The sequence below is a fragment of the Rhagoletis zephyria genome, unplaced genomic scaffold, assembly GCF_001687245.7.
Source record: "Rhagoletis zephyria isolate East Lansing unplaced genomic scaffold, Rhagoletis_zephyria_1.1 Rzeph_scaffold_00935, whole genome shotgun sequence".
NCBI lineage: Eukaryota > Metazoa > Arthropoda > Insecta > Diptera > Tephritidae > Rhagoletis > Rhagoletis zephyria.
The window spans coordinates 147,208-156,258 of NW_016158019.1; positions in this window are offsets into that span (position 1 = coordinate 147,208).

Consider the following 9,051-nt stretch of genomic DNA (forward strand, 5'->3'; position numbering starts at 1 on the left):
CACCCGAGATAGTCAAAGTTGGGGAAGAAAATATCAAAAAGTTAAAAATCCAGAAATAGTCCTAATTTTATGATGGTTCCTTAATATATTTTAACTACATTGCATTTGAGTATGGAGAGGCAACTATCTGGAAGTATTTTACATAAAAAATTTACTAAGTATTGCCCGGTTTGTAGTTGCAGTTAAAGAAAACACATGAAAAGGCACGATTTTTTTTAAATTCGAAAAAATGTAAATATTTCAAAAACGGTGACACTTTTACCTGAAAATTTTTTGTTTATCAGGGAGCTCACCCCCCCACCTACCTTCCCCTAAAGTTTGGCACGTTACTTCTGGGACACCCTGTATAACACACACTATATAAATCCATATTTCAAAGTCTTTACAAAAATTATAAAAATTCAAGAAATTTTAACAAAATCCCCCAAAAATTTCAAACTTTAATCAGATTTTTTTTTTTTAATTTTGGGTATGCAGTTTCATAGCCCATTAAATTTTAGGAGGTAAAAGTGCAAACCGCAAGACGCTAGAAAATCGCATTGATTTTTAATATTTTTTTTCTGACGCTGCTAGGCAAAGAAATTTTGAGCATGGTCGAGCATACTTTATATGGAAGAAAATGCACAACACCGCCAGCCAAATAAATTATTAAAAATTATATGGTGTGTGTTATATATTGCGCTAGACTTTTATACAAAATATTAAACATCGAATAAACAAAGTAATATAGCCAAAGCTGGTCAAAGTAAAAAGTTTCTATTATTTCTTCCACCACTCTATGTATGTACAGTTCCGCTCTTAATTATTGGCACAGGGAATTTTTCACAATGTATGTAACATTTTTTGCTTAAAATTTTTCGCGAATTTTGTATAAAAATATTGTTCATACCATAACGAAATACAAAAGAAATTTCTTAACTTCCTGCAAAACTAAGGAAAATTCAATAAATTTTCATAAAAGTTTGAATTTTAGTATAAGTAAGTAGTGCCAGTTCGAAGTTAGTAAACAAACGTGCTGATCTTTGGGAATTTCATTGCATGTAGTGTCTTCCAAACAAACAAAAAAAAATACCGAACATACTTTGGACTTCACTCATTTTAACCGGGACATAGTTGTAAATTTTGCTTTTACTATACAGCGTATAGTATCGATTAGTAAATTGAATATTTAAAATGTAAATATTTAAAGATCTCTAAATTTTTTACAACGAGATGTCAAAATTTTCTTTCTTGCCAAAACCGGGACATTTTGCGTCCCGGCAAGTATTGTACCGGGATCGGGACATAGCTCTTTAATCCGGGACAGTCCTGCCGAAAACGGAAGGCTTGGTAACCGTGGGTGAGATCCACAATGGCTAGAGGCATCGCATAGTGTGTTTTTTGAACACTCCTGCGAATTAATCGTAGCGCTTTCGACAGAAGCAATATTTTGATATGAACCAAAGTGGATTTGAAAGTTTATGTTATTATCTTTCACGCAAAAATACTGGCATTGATCCACAATTACTCCTTGACCTTAAACAAATTTAAAAAAATTTTAACACCTCAATTTAAGAAATGCATTTTTGGTTGCATTTTTTTTATTATCATGCAGATGTGCATCCTTCTCACAATTTTATATCACTCGAATAACAAGTAGACTATAGTGCTATTCAAGATCCATAGGTCAGGAAATGTTTAGGCCCTCTGAGAGCGTAGTTATAAAGATATAAAAATTTTTAAACCAAACCTCGAATCTGCTGTACGACTTTTTACTCTGAAATTAGAAGAAAACAAGTGATGTTCAGCAAAAAAACCGACTTAAAAAAAATATATATATATATTTTATGATCCAATGATCGGATCTAAACCAAATTAGTATGGGACCACCTGTGAGACACTTTCCGTTGCAACAGGAATTATCGATTGACGTTGTCCAAAGTTATGCGGTAACATACATAAAAAAAAAAAAATAAATATTCCGACGAACTGATAACCTCCTCCTTTTTTGGAAGTCGATTAAAAATGCTAAAATGTCTAATGAAATTTCAAAGTTGAACTTAAGAATCGTTATAATTTGGCTCTCAAAGGGCATAGAGACTTCTACCTTGGCTCAAATTAAAGATCTTGAATAGCACTACAGCGTTAGAGTGGAATCGTATTTCTCCTCCCTAAATCTATAATGTTAGTGCAATTGAACATAAACAAAAATTTTTTGAAAAAATTCGGTGGATTTTGCATGTTTTGTGGGTAATGCTTTCAAAGCCATTTTGTTTCATATCAAAATATTGCTTCTGTCGAAAGCGCTACGATTATTTTGCATGGAGTGTTCAAAAAGCACACTGTGCGTCGCCCGTGTGTATTCTTTCCCTGTGGGGAAAATCTCTAGTTTTGAACTGGTGCGCTTCTAGTACATTTAGAACCACTACTAGTTCTCTTTTGCATGCAAACAACTGGCGAATTTAACATGGCGATGTCCTAGGAAGTGTCAATTGCCCCCCGCTGCATCCCTTTTTCGATAGTTCCGAACTAGTTCTAAATTCTATAGTTCCGAAACAGTTTTAAAATCGCCAGACGAAAGAAAAAAGTATCATGATTTTTCAATCTTTTCGGTTCTTCCGTGTGCGATTTTACATTATTTTCAAAGAAACGTTTTCTTCAATTTGAAATTAAATTTGTTTCAATGATTGTAAGAAATGTTAGTTAGTTTGGCTGAAGCTGAGTTTGCAGAGGTGGGTGCTGTTATTGGTTAGATTCCAGACGGCCCCAAGATGTCAATATGTTAACACAAAGTTTTGTTTCGTATTACCAAACTATGAAATAGCGTCTGCGAAGTGCATAATGAAAGTGATTTTGAACGAAAAATCCGCCAAACATATTGGTCGCGTTTAGGGATTCCTGATAGGCGAGTGGGGGATACTCCAGCGGTGGAAAGGTTGCGGTTAGCGAATGTGGTGGCGAACACTCTTATGGCGATGGCGCCTGGACGGTGGTGATGAACGTGATGGCGTGGGGCTGTACTGGTACTCCACTAGCGCAGAGATGTTGCTGGACGTTCTCCTGTGTGCTTGGCACCAGATACCAATACCAAAATCGGTATAAACGTTTAGTCGGTCGATCACTCACAAGTTGAGTTGGGATGCACCCGGCGGGAATCTCCAAAATCGCGGCGACTAAGGCTACCGAGCACTATGGCACATAAACTCGACGCGAGATGAAACCAAAAGCAAAGTCGAAATTTTGGTTTAGATAATACAATAGTTTTATTCAACTTCAAAGACTTCGATTGCGCGAACTTTACAAGAATTTAAGTGTTTTAGACCTATCTAAGCGAGTGAGCATTTGCAAGTGAATAAGAAAAACGTAAACGTCAAAATTTATACATATGTTCGTATGCATGCGTTGCCACCCGCGTGCAATACCAAAGTATGACACAGCGTTTAGACTATCAATGTGATACATTTATAAATTCAATGATATACAAGTTTCAGTTTGGGAATATAGCAAAGTTACTCGCATATAAATATAAACTCGATATTCAGGTATATAATACAAATATTCAATGAGTACATTAAATTGAACAGCTAAACGCGATGTAAACAAAATTCAGTGCGTTGGGACTAGGCGGTTCGCGTGAACATCCTGCCGGCCGTAGCCGCGTTAAGCGGATAGAGCCTCTTCTAATTTCTGGAGCGCTCCAAGCGCCTCATGGACTAATAGCTTTGCGACTTTGCCTCGATATTTTTCGGTTTGAAATCCCTGTGCGGTGCGTCGAACGGCACGTTTCTCACCCGCAGATTTCCTGATACGAGGATTTAAGAGCGGGTCGTTGGCTGCTGCGTGTGCAGATCTCCCACGTCGTGGGGGGTGTACCCGGCGTTTCGCGGTTTTTACCGCAGCGTGTGGACTAGTACGGCGAGCTGCCGGTTTATTATTCCAGTGTAAGAGTGTATGATGTTGTAGCGAGCACACTCTGCATCTACCACTGGATGTACATTCTGCCGTGATGGGCGACAGAGCCAGACAATTGGTGCAGTATGCATGCGCCCTGGCTAACAAAAAGCGTTGTTGCGGCTGCATGCCTATGAATACGGGGCACATTCTCAGTGAGTGGTGACGAGTGCACAAGCGACATCGCAGATAGTCCTCCTCGATACGGTGAGAGCCAGGTGATGGTTCGCTTTCCAGGGAGGGAGTCATTACCACTTTGGACTTAAGTTATGCGCGCGGCGCTGGCGTGGGGGTTCCACTGCGGTCCATCTGTAAAGAGATTATATACGGAGATTTTTAGTTTTTCGTATATCACCAAGTGGGAGACATATGAGACAGATACGAGAAGTGTGTAAGTATGTGCCGTGTGGGAAGAAAGATGGATATACAGCTATTTGGTGGATTTATTGAGGTAAGGGATTTATGGAGTGGCTAATCGGTTTCAAAGCGAGAGGGGGTGTCTTCGCTTGAGGGTAAAAACACCAATTTTACTACTGGTCGGGTCAGCAAGCCGGATTGGGTGCGAACATTGACCACACGGATGTGTCCGTCCTTGCCAGGGTGTGTCCTTTCGATGCGACCCAGGCGCCACTCCGTAGGAGGGAGCATGTCATCATATATGACTACACATCCGCCGATTTTGGGTTCAATTTGAGTACTCTTCCACCTGTGTCGCTTATGTAGGTCTTTAAGGTAGTCTTCCTTCCATCGTTTTGCGAATTGGTGGTGTAAGACCTTGAGTTTTTCCCATCTATTAATGAGATAGAGTTTTTCGTGATAAGATTCGGGGAATGATAGGAGGGGAGCCCCCCGGAGGAAGTGGCCAGGTGAGAGCGCTGTAAAGTCCGTCGGGTCTTTGGTGAGTGGAGATATCGGGCGACAATTTAATACAGCTTCAACTATTATTAAAGGGGTAGTAAACTCCTCAATCGTAAATTTGTGGGGTCCAGCAGTCCTTTTGAAGTGATGTTTAAAACCTCTAACTGCGGCCACCCATGTATGGGGCGCTGTGAGGGATGAACTGCCAATTAATACCCTGGGGTGAGTATTTTTGGGCAACATCACGGGATACAGTTTGGAGAAAGACAGAAAACTCCTTTTCAGTGGCCCTTTTGGCTCGTATAAAAGTTTTGCCATTGTCACTCATCAGTTTAGCGGGGTAACCACGGCGACCAACAAAACGAGCAAAAGCGGCGAGAAATGCCTCTTTGGTCAGGTCTGAGCACAGCTCGAGGTGTACCGCCTTTGTTGTGAAGCACACAAAGATGGCCACATAGTCTTTCACTAAAGCGGGGGATCTTAGCATGGAGGCTCTTATTTGAAAAGGCCCAGCAAAATCGATACCGGTGGTGGTGAAGGGCGGAGCGAAGGTGCATCGTTCGGGCGGCAGGGCAGCCATAATCTGCGATCGCATTTGCTGTTTTACATTGATAAATGCATTTTTGATGAGGGGTTTGAGCCGGGAAATGTAAAATTCTTGCCTGGTCATCTGCTGCATACGTCGTACTTCTGCATGGAGGAGTAGATCATGGAGAAACTTTAGATAGAGGAATGCGAATTGGGACTTTTCCGGAATAACAATAGGGTGACGTTCGTTCAGGGTAGCATGAGCAAGGCGTCCATTGACGCGGAGAACTCCATTTTTATCCACGAAGGGGTTAAGAACTAATAGTGAACTCTCTGTCAATGGGTTTTGAGTCTTCCAAGCGGGCCCTTTCATGGGAGAAATTACGGGTTTGCGTTATTATAATTAGACGAATTTTCACGTAGCGGAGATCATCATGCGATAGCGGGGATAATGCGCGGTCATGAGCTCCTGGCGCTTTGTCTTTTAGTCGTCTGATGAACTTGAAGACGTAGGCCATCACTCTCAAGGCTCGAGAGAAAGAGGAAAACCTGTCCAGAACGTCGGGATCTTCTTCGGTGGTGAGTAGTGCCTCCACTCTTCGCACTTCCGGCGGGTTGACATTTCGAACTGGGGGTGTTGGCCATTCTTCGGGGGGCTTGGATAGCCAATCAGGACCGTTCCACCATAACGACGACGCTGCCAGGTCTAGTGGCTTGCAACCCCTTGTGCCCATATCTGCGGGGTTGTCGCTGCTGCGTTCATGTCGCCAGGTGGCGTTTCCGACGAGTTCCAAGATCTCCGCGGTGCGATACGAGACGAACGTTTTCCAAGAGTGGGGTGGTTTTTCCAGCCATGCCAATACAATTTTAGAGTCAGACCATAGTACCAGTTTTCTTTGAGAGAGGTCGAGATGGGACTGGACAGCTGCGACAAGTTTGGCTAAAAGAAGAGCTCCGCAGAGCTCAAGCCGGGATAAACTAGTTGTTGGAAGGGGTGCTAACTTGCCTTTGGAAACCAGAAGATGGGAAGAGGTACTGGAACCATTACTAGTTCGAACATATACGTTGGCACAATATGCCTATTCTGAGGCGTCACAGGATCCATGGAGTTCAACATGCTGTTCAGGAATAAAGTTTACCCATCGAGGAATTTGAATGGTCGAGATTGTATGGATATTGGTTGCGAACTGAGACCATTTAACAAGACGGAGGGGTTTGCTTTCTCGTCCCAGTCAGTTCCGTCGATCCAGAGCTCTTGTAAGAGCATCTTTGCCTGGATCATTATCGGCGTAAGCCACCCTGCGGGGTCAAAAAGTTTCGCGACAGAGGAGAGAATCTGTCGTTTAGTGCTAGCAGATGAGGCTGGGATGGAGTGGATCGTATAGGAAAACTTGTCTGTGAGCGCATTCCATTGGATCCCTAGAGTCTTTGTGGTACTTGCTTTTTCGAACTCGAGAAAATTAGTATCGAGCAAGTCCTCTTTCCTTATATTTTTGAGAATTTCTGGGTGGTTCGCTATTATTTTCTTCAAGGGAAAGCCTGCCGAGTTTAGAGCCTGGATGACTTGGGTGAGAGATTGAGTGGCGATTGTCAGATCGTGGCTGCCAGAGAGTATGTCATCCAAATACGTTTCTTTATTCAGAATGGGGTGGCCATTGGGTAGTTGGTTTCTTCTTCTTGTGCTACTGGGTGAAGTGTGCGAATGGCGAGGTAGGGCGCACAGTTTACACCGAATGTGACCGTTTTTAATTTATAATCTTGAATGGGACTGGTTGTGGGTGAACGAAAGATTATTCTTTGAAAGTCCTGGTCTTCGGGATGTAGCAGTATTTGTCGGTACATCTTTTCGACATCACCATTAAATACAAATTTATACATTCGCCACTTGAGGATGAGAAGCATCAAATCAGGCTGGAGAGTTGGTCCGGTATATAATACATCGTTAAGAGAGTAACCGGATCCCGAAATCTTTGATGCATTAAAGACAACTCGTACTTTTGTCGTTCCTTTTTCGGGCTTAATGACCGCATGGTGAGGGAGGTAGAACGACATGTACTTGCCTGAGAGGAATTTTTCTTGGGAAACCGTTTTTTCCATGTGGTTTAGGGTGAGGTATTCTTCCAGGACATTATCGTATGAGGCCTTTAAATGGCCCTTTTTGAGGAGGTTTCTCTCCATTCCGAGAAATTGCTGAAGCGTTGAGGGGCGAGAGTAACCTAAAGAGATTTCTTTGGGGAAACTTGGCTTAAACGGAAGCCTGACCACATAACGACCATCAGAGTTGCGAGAAGTGGTGGATTTATAGGAATCTTCGCAAAAGTCGTCTTCAGGGGTGGTATGCTTGAGGTTTGGAACTTCTTCTAGTTCCCAAAACCGACGCAATTGTGAGTTGAGGTGCTCATTAGAAATTTCCTCTATTTGTGTAGAGTATGAAGCTATGTTTTCGTAAATCTGACCACTAAGTATCCAACCAAATATTGTCTTTTGAGCTAGCAGAGTTGGTGAGATTTTTTCAATGCCCTCCTCGATTATTTGAGGGATGATATCACTGCCTAACATGAGGTCAGTCTGGGCTGGGGAGTAGCAGTTTGGATCTGCCAGTTTGAGAAGAGACCATTTTTCTTTGTGGTCATGATTAAGTGGGAACTTGGTGAGCATTTTTGTCAGCTGTGGTAACACGATAGCTTGAGCATTTATTTTAGTTTGGAGATCGGCGGAAACCAAGACTAAAGAGCATAATTTGTTCGAAGTTTGAACAACTCTTCCACCCATGCCCGAGATTTCAAATTTNTTTGTCAGCTGTGGTAACACGATAGCTTGAGCATTTATTTTAGTTTGGAGATCGGCAGAGACCAAGACTAAAGAGCATAATTTGTTCGCAGTTTGAACAACTCTAACACCTTTGCCCGAGATTTCAAATTTTGAGGATCTGCAGGGCAGCCCTAGCTTATTTTGAGCTTTGGTGGAGATAAAGCTTCGTTCTGACCCCTGATCTATAAGAGCTCTGAGTTTAAATATTTCTCCTCGGTGTGATACCGGTACCATAGCTGTAGGTAGGAGTATTCTGCTCTCATGCTCTGAGTAGAATGATTGCACCTGCGTACCCGAGGCTTCTTGTTTGTCAGCGTCTGTTTGAGTTGAAGTTTGGGCACTTAAGTTTGTGGAGGTTGTGGTTGCCACTTGTGAGCTGGGTTTTTGCACTCTTGGGGGTTGCCTTTTCGGCATGGAGTTTGCGGCTTCATGGAGCACTGAGTTGTGCCGTTCATTACGATGGCTACAAGTTTGGGTGCTAGGGCAATCTTTCAACAAGTGTGACTGGGATAGACAATTGAAGCACATATTATTTTCTCTTACGAACTTCTTGCGATCAGAGATTGACAACTTTCGGAATTTGAAGCAGTTCCACAGCGAATGAGAGGAGGTCTTACACATCGAACATTTGTGCATTATTCGCTGCTCTGTCACGTGAGATTGTATTTGTGACATCGATCTGTTTTGAAAGTTTTGAGAGTGAGGGGGTTTAAAAGGTGGTTTGTTATAAGAGAAAGGCGGCTTTNAGTCTTTAAAGGTGGCTTGTTATGAGAGAAAGGGCTGAACAGGAGGTCTCGCCTTCGGCAGACGCCATTGATCAACTCTTTCGGCCACTTCATAACGAGTAGTGAGGAACTGGTCCATTTGGGACCAGTTGGGGAGGTCTTTCCTCGAGCTGAGGGATTGTTCCCACAGGGATACTGT